Genomic DNA, 7137 nt, shown 5'->3' with positions numbered 1-7137 from the left:
ACAGTTAACATGGCTGCAGCCAGACAGTGGAGGGAGATTTCTGCAGCATATTTGGCAAGTACTGAATCACAGTATATATAAAATAATTTGCAAAGAGGTTGCAGGGAAGCTTCAGAATCGCAAATATGTTTTTATTACAAATTATGTGAGCAGACTGCAGTTCCTCTTTAACCTCTTTCCGACCAACTGCCATCATTATACTGCGGCAGGTTGGCACTGCTGCGCAAATCGCAGTAGGTGTACATCGCTAGCTTTATGAGCTATAGGGGGCACGTTGCTGCAGCAGGATGCACACAATCGCTCCTCAGAGAGGCAGATGGGGGATCTGTCAATGTAAAGAGACAGATCCCCGTTCTGACAGGGAAGTAGAGAGAGATCTGCTGTTTCTAGTGATCAGGAACAACGATCTCTCTCTACTCCTTGTCAGTCCACTCCCCCCACAGTTAGAAACACCTCCCTAGGACACACTTAACCCTTTGATCGCCCCCTAGTGTTAACCCCTTCCCTGCCAGAGACATTTATACAGTAATCAGTGGCTATTTTAAGCTGTGATCGCTGTATAAATATCAATGGTCCCAAATAAGTGTCAAAAGTGTTCGATGTGTCTGGCGCAATGTCTCAGCCCCGCTAAAAATCGTTAATCACCACCATCACTAGTAAAAAAAAAAAAAAAAAAAAAAAATGCCATAAATATATGCCCTATTTTGTAGACGCTATAACTTTTGCACAAACCAATCAATTAACCAAAAATATGCAGAATATATATTGGCCCAAACTGGGGAAGAATTTTTTATTTTTTTAAATTTTTTTGGATATTTATTATAGCAAAAAGTAAAAAAAAAAATTTTTTTTCCAAAATTAAGTTTTTTGGGTTTTTAGCACAAAAAGTAAAATATACAGAGGTGATCAAATACCAGCAAAAGAAAGCTCTATTTGTGGGCAAAAAATATATATATATATGATGATTGGAGGTTCTAAGACATTTTCTAGCATAAAAAAAAAAATACATGTGTGTGAGAAATGTAAAAAATTGACCTGGACAACAAGTGGTTAATGTGCACAGTCAGCTTCCATATCAGCTCAGTGCTAATCATCATCAGACGGAGGACAAGAAACGACTTTTCATGGCAGTTCGGAGTAAATAGTCACGTGCAGAGAACAGAGAGAGATTCAACCAATCAGCGTCCTCCGTCTGATGATGATCAACCAATCAGAGCGTTCCCTGTGACATCACGCAGGCCGTCAGTTAACTAGAGAGCTGTGGAGGCGCGTCACTCAGTACAATTGTGTACAAACATTAGAGCGGTTGTGTTTTAGCGAGCTCCGTATTCACAATGAGATTCTTCGCAAAGTTTGCGCTATTTCTTTTATTTCTAGCTACGTGTTTACATTCTTCACAGCAGCGGCCAGGTACAGCCCGTTTTCCGTCAAGTCTAACCTATTATATAATATAAATTATAGGATTTATTTGCCAGTCCGACACCCGGAAGTACACGGAGAGGGGGTGGAGTCTGGTCATGTGATAGATGTGGGATAGGTCAGCTGATCCTTTTTTTTGTGCTGCTTCTGTTTATCATATGATTGGCTGACGATCTCTCGGATCTCACGCAAGATTCCGCCCCCTTAGCCATGTGTTTCCGGGGTGGGCGGGACGAGGAAGGAGACATATGTAGTGTCAAAACAGGGATGGTCACTGGTCAGTGCTATGTAAAAATGCCGCTTCATCTCCACCAGCAGCCTTATGTCCTGGAATCCTGCCTTTAACCACTTCAGCCCCAGAAGATTTGCCCCCTGGATGACCAGGCCATTTTTTGCGATACGTCACTGCGTCGCTTTAACTGGCAATTGTGCGACGTTGTACCCAAATAAAATTGACGTCCTTTTCTCCCCACAAATAGAGCTTTCCTTTGGTGGTATTTGATCACCTCTGCGGTTTTTATTTTTTGCGCTATAAACAAAAAAAGCGTCAATTTTCCAAAAATACAATATTTTGTACTTTTTGCTATAATAAATATCCCCTAAAAAATTTAAATCGCAGATCGCCACCACTATTAGTAAAAAATAAATACATAATAATAAAAATTCTATAAATCTATCCCCTATTTTGTAAATGCTATAACTTTTGCGCAAACCATTCTACGCTTATTGCGATTTTTACCAAAAATATGTAGAATACATATGGGGCTGAACTGAGAATTTTTTTTATTTTTTTTTTTTAAAGCAAATTTTTTTTTCTCAGTTCAGCCTGATATGTATTCTACATATTTTTGGTAAAAATCGCAATAAGCGTAGATTGGTTTGTGCAAATGTTATAGTATTTACAAAATAGGGGATAGATTTTTAGCATTTTTATTATTATATATATATATTTTTTTACTAGTAATGGCGGTGATCTGCGATTAAAAAAAAAAAAAAAAAAAAAAAAAAAATATATATATATATATATATATATAAATCATTTTTTCTTTTTTTTTTATTATCGTGACTGCGACATTATGCGGACATATCAGACACTTTTGACACATTTTTGGGACCATTGGCATTTATACAGCGATCAGTGGTATAAAAATGCACTGATTACTGTAAAAATGTCACTGGTAGGGAAGGGGTTAACACTAGGGGGCAATCACGGGGTTAAATTTGTTCCCTCTCTGTGTTCTAACTGAAGGGGCAATGGGACTGTCTAGCGGAGATTACAGATCGCTGTTCATACTTTGTATGAACACGCGATCAGTCCCTCCTCCCCTCAGAGAATCAGGATCTGTGTCCCGATTCTCGGTGTGTCACGAGTGATCACGGGTACCCGGCAGTCATCGCGCCCGCTGGACATTCACACCGGCTCGGGGGTGAGCGCGTGTCCCTAGTGGCCACAGGGCAAAGCGGCGTAACACAATGTCGTTTTGCCCAGCCGTGCAATTTTGCCACAGTAAAACTGCGACGGCTGGTCAGCAAGTGGTTAAACACGGCAGCTCCGGAGGATTTATCCACCCCCCACCTAACCCCCCCTCCTGACCAATCCATTTTTTTTTCGCCACTGCATTACATTAACTGACAATTGCGCGGTTGTGTGACACTGAACATAAATAAAATTTGATGTCCTTTTCCCCAAAAATAGAGATTTATTTTGGTGGTATTTGATCACCTCTGCACTTTTTTTATTTTGAGCATTAAACAAAAAATGACCGACAATTTTGAGAAAAATACAATATTTTTTAATTTCTGCTATAAAACACGCCCCCAAAAAAATGTAAAAAAAAATCAAATTTCTTCATCAATTTAGGCCAATATGTATTCTGCTACACAGGGCTGGCCCAAGACATTTTGCTGCCTGGGTCCATATATCTCCGGGGGCGGCTGCGGAGCGCACTGCACAGAAACACTCAGCATCTTTGGCTCCCATTTAGGGCTGAATTCAGGCAAAGATTCTGCTCTGATTCATCCCTGAAACTGAGAACAGGGACGCGCAGCATTGCTGTGCGATCCACGGCCGGTTTAGGTGTGAACCGAGCCTCAAACCCTGCCCTCTGGCAGTGTTTATTGTGTCTATAAAAGAACAAAGACAGAGGGCGCAACCAGCCTTGGGCATTATCTTTGTAACACAGTCATTTATTAAAAATACAATGATATACTCACAAAGGAATATTGTGTTTAAGCAATAAAAAGTCCATCAAGTGGGCCTGTTAATTGGGGTGGAATGAGAGTCTAAAGAGAGCTGATGCATTTCAAGGGGTATCCCCTCTGAGGAAGAGGGGATACCCCTCGAAATGCATCAGCTCTCTTAGGTGGTCGGCTACAGTATTTATTTTTGTCATTGATATTGACTTGGTATCAGCATCCGGTGATCTCCTGTACAACAGAGCTCAGACTGGGGGTACTGAACTTCAGATGAGAAAAGTCAGGTTCCGTCCCCTCCCAGAAAGGACTTTGTTGTGTGTTGCAGCTTAAAAAACCTTAAGCCGCGTACACACGGGCGGACTGTCTGGCCAACTAAGTCCGTCAGACAATCCGACGGACAGTCCGTCCTACTTTCGAATGAACGGACTTGACCACACACGATGAACAAACAGTCCGTCGAAAGCTTGCGCGATGACGTGTACAGCACGTACGACGGGACTAGAAATAGGACGTCCAAGACACAGCAATGCAACCTTCCGCCGTGTAAATCCTTTCTGAGCATGCGCCATTCTTAGTCCGTCGAACTAGCCTACTCACGAGCGGATTGTCCGCTGAAACCAAAGTTGGACGGACAATATTACGGAAATTCCGAAATACTTAGTCCGCCAAACTGCACGCTGAAAAAGTCCGCTGAAGCCCACACACGAGCGGACTGTCCGCTGAAATGTGTTTCGGCGGACTAAGTTGGACAGACAGTCCGCCCGTGTGTACGCGGCTTTAGAACTAGATGGACACAAATATAAATCAGTTGGCAGATAAAATAGTTCTCAGGGCTCATTTACACTGCAATATGCAATATAAGTTTGTAGTGCATTTACAAACACTGCACTTTGTTTTGTTTTTTGGCATCATTTTTTTTTCTATATTTTGTATGCAAATGTTTTACCTATGCATTTATGCACGTTCTTTTGCGTTTACCTGCGTTTATGCTCCTTCCTGTGTGAAAAGATGCATGTTGCTGTAGTGTCAGGTTTCTGTGCCATCTGTGTTCCATTGGGAAGATTCCCACTAACTTCCTCTCCTATAGCCACAACAGGAAATGATAAAATCCCTCCAAAGTGAGGGAATCCCTGTTTTTTACCATTGCTAGTGTCCCCATTGGAAGATTTCCCCTCTATTACCAGTCTGGGGACAATCCAAAATTTGGATTTTTTTTTTTTTTTTTGTGACAATGGTAAACGGGGCAAATAGAGAAGGTGAATCTTCCCAATGGGGGGCACAGAAAACTGTACAATCCTGGCAGGTGCACTAATCCCTCTCCATTCTTTCCAAACTACAACAAAAATTGCCTTCAGTTATACTTTACCTTTGTTATTAGGTATACTCACAGTGTTTTTTTTTTTACAGTTCCAAGTAAACTGGCAAAAAGGATGCCTGCTGCTAAGGCAGGAGATTTACCCAGTGGCATCCCGTCTATGCCTAAGGAAGTCACTGAGGAGACCATGTCTACTACTGAAGACAAAGAAAATGGATCATCATATGGTAAGCATTAAATTGTCATATATAAAATTGTATTACTGTGTGTGTGTGTGTGTGTGTGTGTGTGTGTGTGTCTATATGTACCGTAGTGTAGACTGAAGAGAGAGTTGGAGCACAATAAGCACCATTATTAGTGGCAAAACCCCCCAGCAATGTTTCCATGAACACAATAATAACCCCCAGTGTTGTCAGTGGATGCAATAGTAAACCCTAACATTGGTACTTGGTTAGTGTGTTAATTGACATCCCACCCCCATTGGTGATTAGTTGCTGTGGTTTTCTTTAACCCCCCTCACTGGTGGTTGTTGGCAATGAATTTTCAACTCCTCCCCCCTTATTGGTGGTCAATGGCAGTGTTTATTTAACCGCCCTCATTGATGGGCATTGGCGATATTTATTTAATCCCTTCCATCAGTGGTAAATGACAGTACTTATTTAACCCCCCCCCATTGATGGTCACTGACAGTTATTTTTAACCCCCCCAATTGATTGTCAGTGGTTATATTTGTTTAACCTTCCACAAATTTGTGGTCCCCTTTCTTTTTTTTTTAACCTTTTCACCCCCATTAAGGCTAGGTTCACATCTGTGTGGGTGGTGCTGCTGTGGGACCCGCACAAATACTGACAGCCGTAACCACCCAAACAGAGAAACGTGGGACCTGTGGGTGGGTGCCATTAATCCTAATGGCACGCTGCCCAGACTGGAAATTACAACTCTACTGGGAAATGAGGTTCCTGTGTGGGGTGCGATTTAAAAAAAATAGTGCGGGGGCGTGGCTGAGAACGGCATGTGAGAGGACGTGCATCACGGAGCTCCCGCACTGATCCTTCAACGATCCTCTTCCCAGCCTGCTACAACACCCGAAATCTGGTTGAACCCTGCGCAGGAGTCCCCGCTGATGTGCCTGGAGTCACTGCCAAGGTTTGCGGAGATCATGCTGACCCGAAGACATGCGGAGGCCGGGACGCCGGATTTCCATCATGGTGCCACGGCACCTCTCACAGCATGCACGAGGCACGGAGAAGAATAAAGAAGCTGGTAAGGCCCCTAAGACCCCTAAAAGTACAGCGAAAGACCCCCCGAGGGACATGCTATACTATGCCCAGAAAATAGTGCCCCAGACGGCCCAGGGGAGTGGGGAGGACATGCCTGCCACCCCTGCTGTGTTCCACACTCAGCATGAGGAGGGGAGTCACGCACAGGGTCCTGCAGCGTCCCCCAGCCAGAGACTTCCTGACATGGAGGAGGAGGATGAGGGAGAGGAAGCAGTTCAGCCCTCCCTAGCAGACATACTAAGGGCAGTACAAAAGTCCACTGCCATTAATCTCCGTAGACTTTACCTAAACCTTCAAACACAGGGGGAGAATGTGGGCGACAGGGCCTTGCTCTCTCTGGACGCCCACAAGGCGTTTGACAGTGTGGAGTGGGAATACTTATGGGCTGTCATGGGTAAGTTTGGCTTCGGTGAAGGGTTCCTGTCATGGGTGAAGCTACTATACTGCTCACCTCGGGCAACCATCAAAGAGGCGGGACACATTTCTGCCCCATTTACCCTGCATAGGGGCACTCAGCAAGGGTGCCCACTGTCGTCCCTCCTTTTTGCCGTTGCCATCAAACCCATGGCATCCTTGATTAGAGCAAATCTGAGGGTGCGAGGCTTCCAGTATGGGAGGTTCCAGGAAAAAATCATGTTATACGCAGACGATACCATGCTACTCCTGGGAGACGCATCTGATTCCCTGCGGGAGGCTATGGAAACAATAGGAAAGTTTGGAGTTTATTCGGGACTGACCATAAATTGGACCAAATCCTCCCTGCTGCTGCTGGATGCCAAACCGGACAGTGGAGGTCGGATAATACATGACGTGCCGGTGTCCACGGGTATATAGTACTTGGGTATACAGGTCACGTCAGAACCACTTGACTATATTTCCCTTAACCTGACCCCACTATACCATAGAATTCAAAACAAAACCAAAATT

Source organism: Lithobates pipiens, unplaced genomic scaffold (genome assembly GCF_037356315.1).
Source record: "Lithobates pipiens isolate NorthernLeopardFrog02 unplaced genomic scaffold, aLitPip1_a1.2 Scaffold_28, whole genome shotgun sequence".
Taxonomy (NCBI): Eukaryota; Metazoa; Chordata; class Amphibia; order Anura; family Ranidae; genus Lithobates; species Lithobates pipiens.
The sequence above is the reverse complement of the archived record's forward strand: the minus strand, read 5'-3'. Positions refer to the sequence as shown.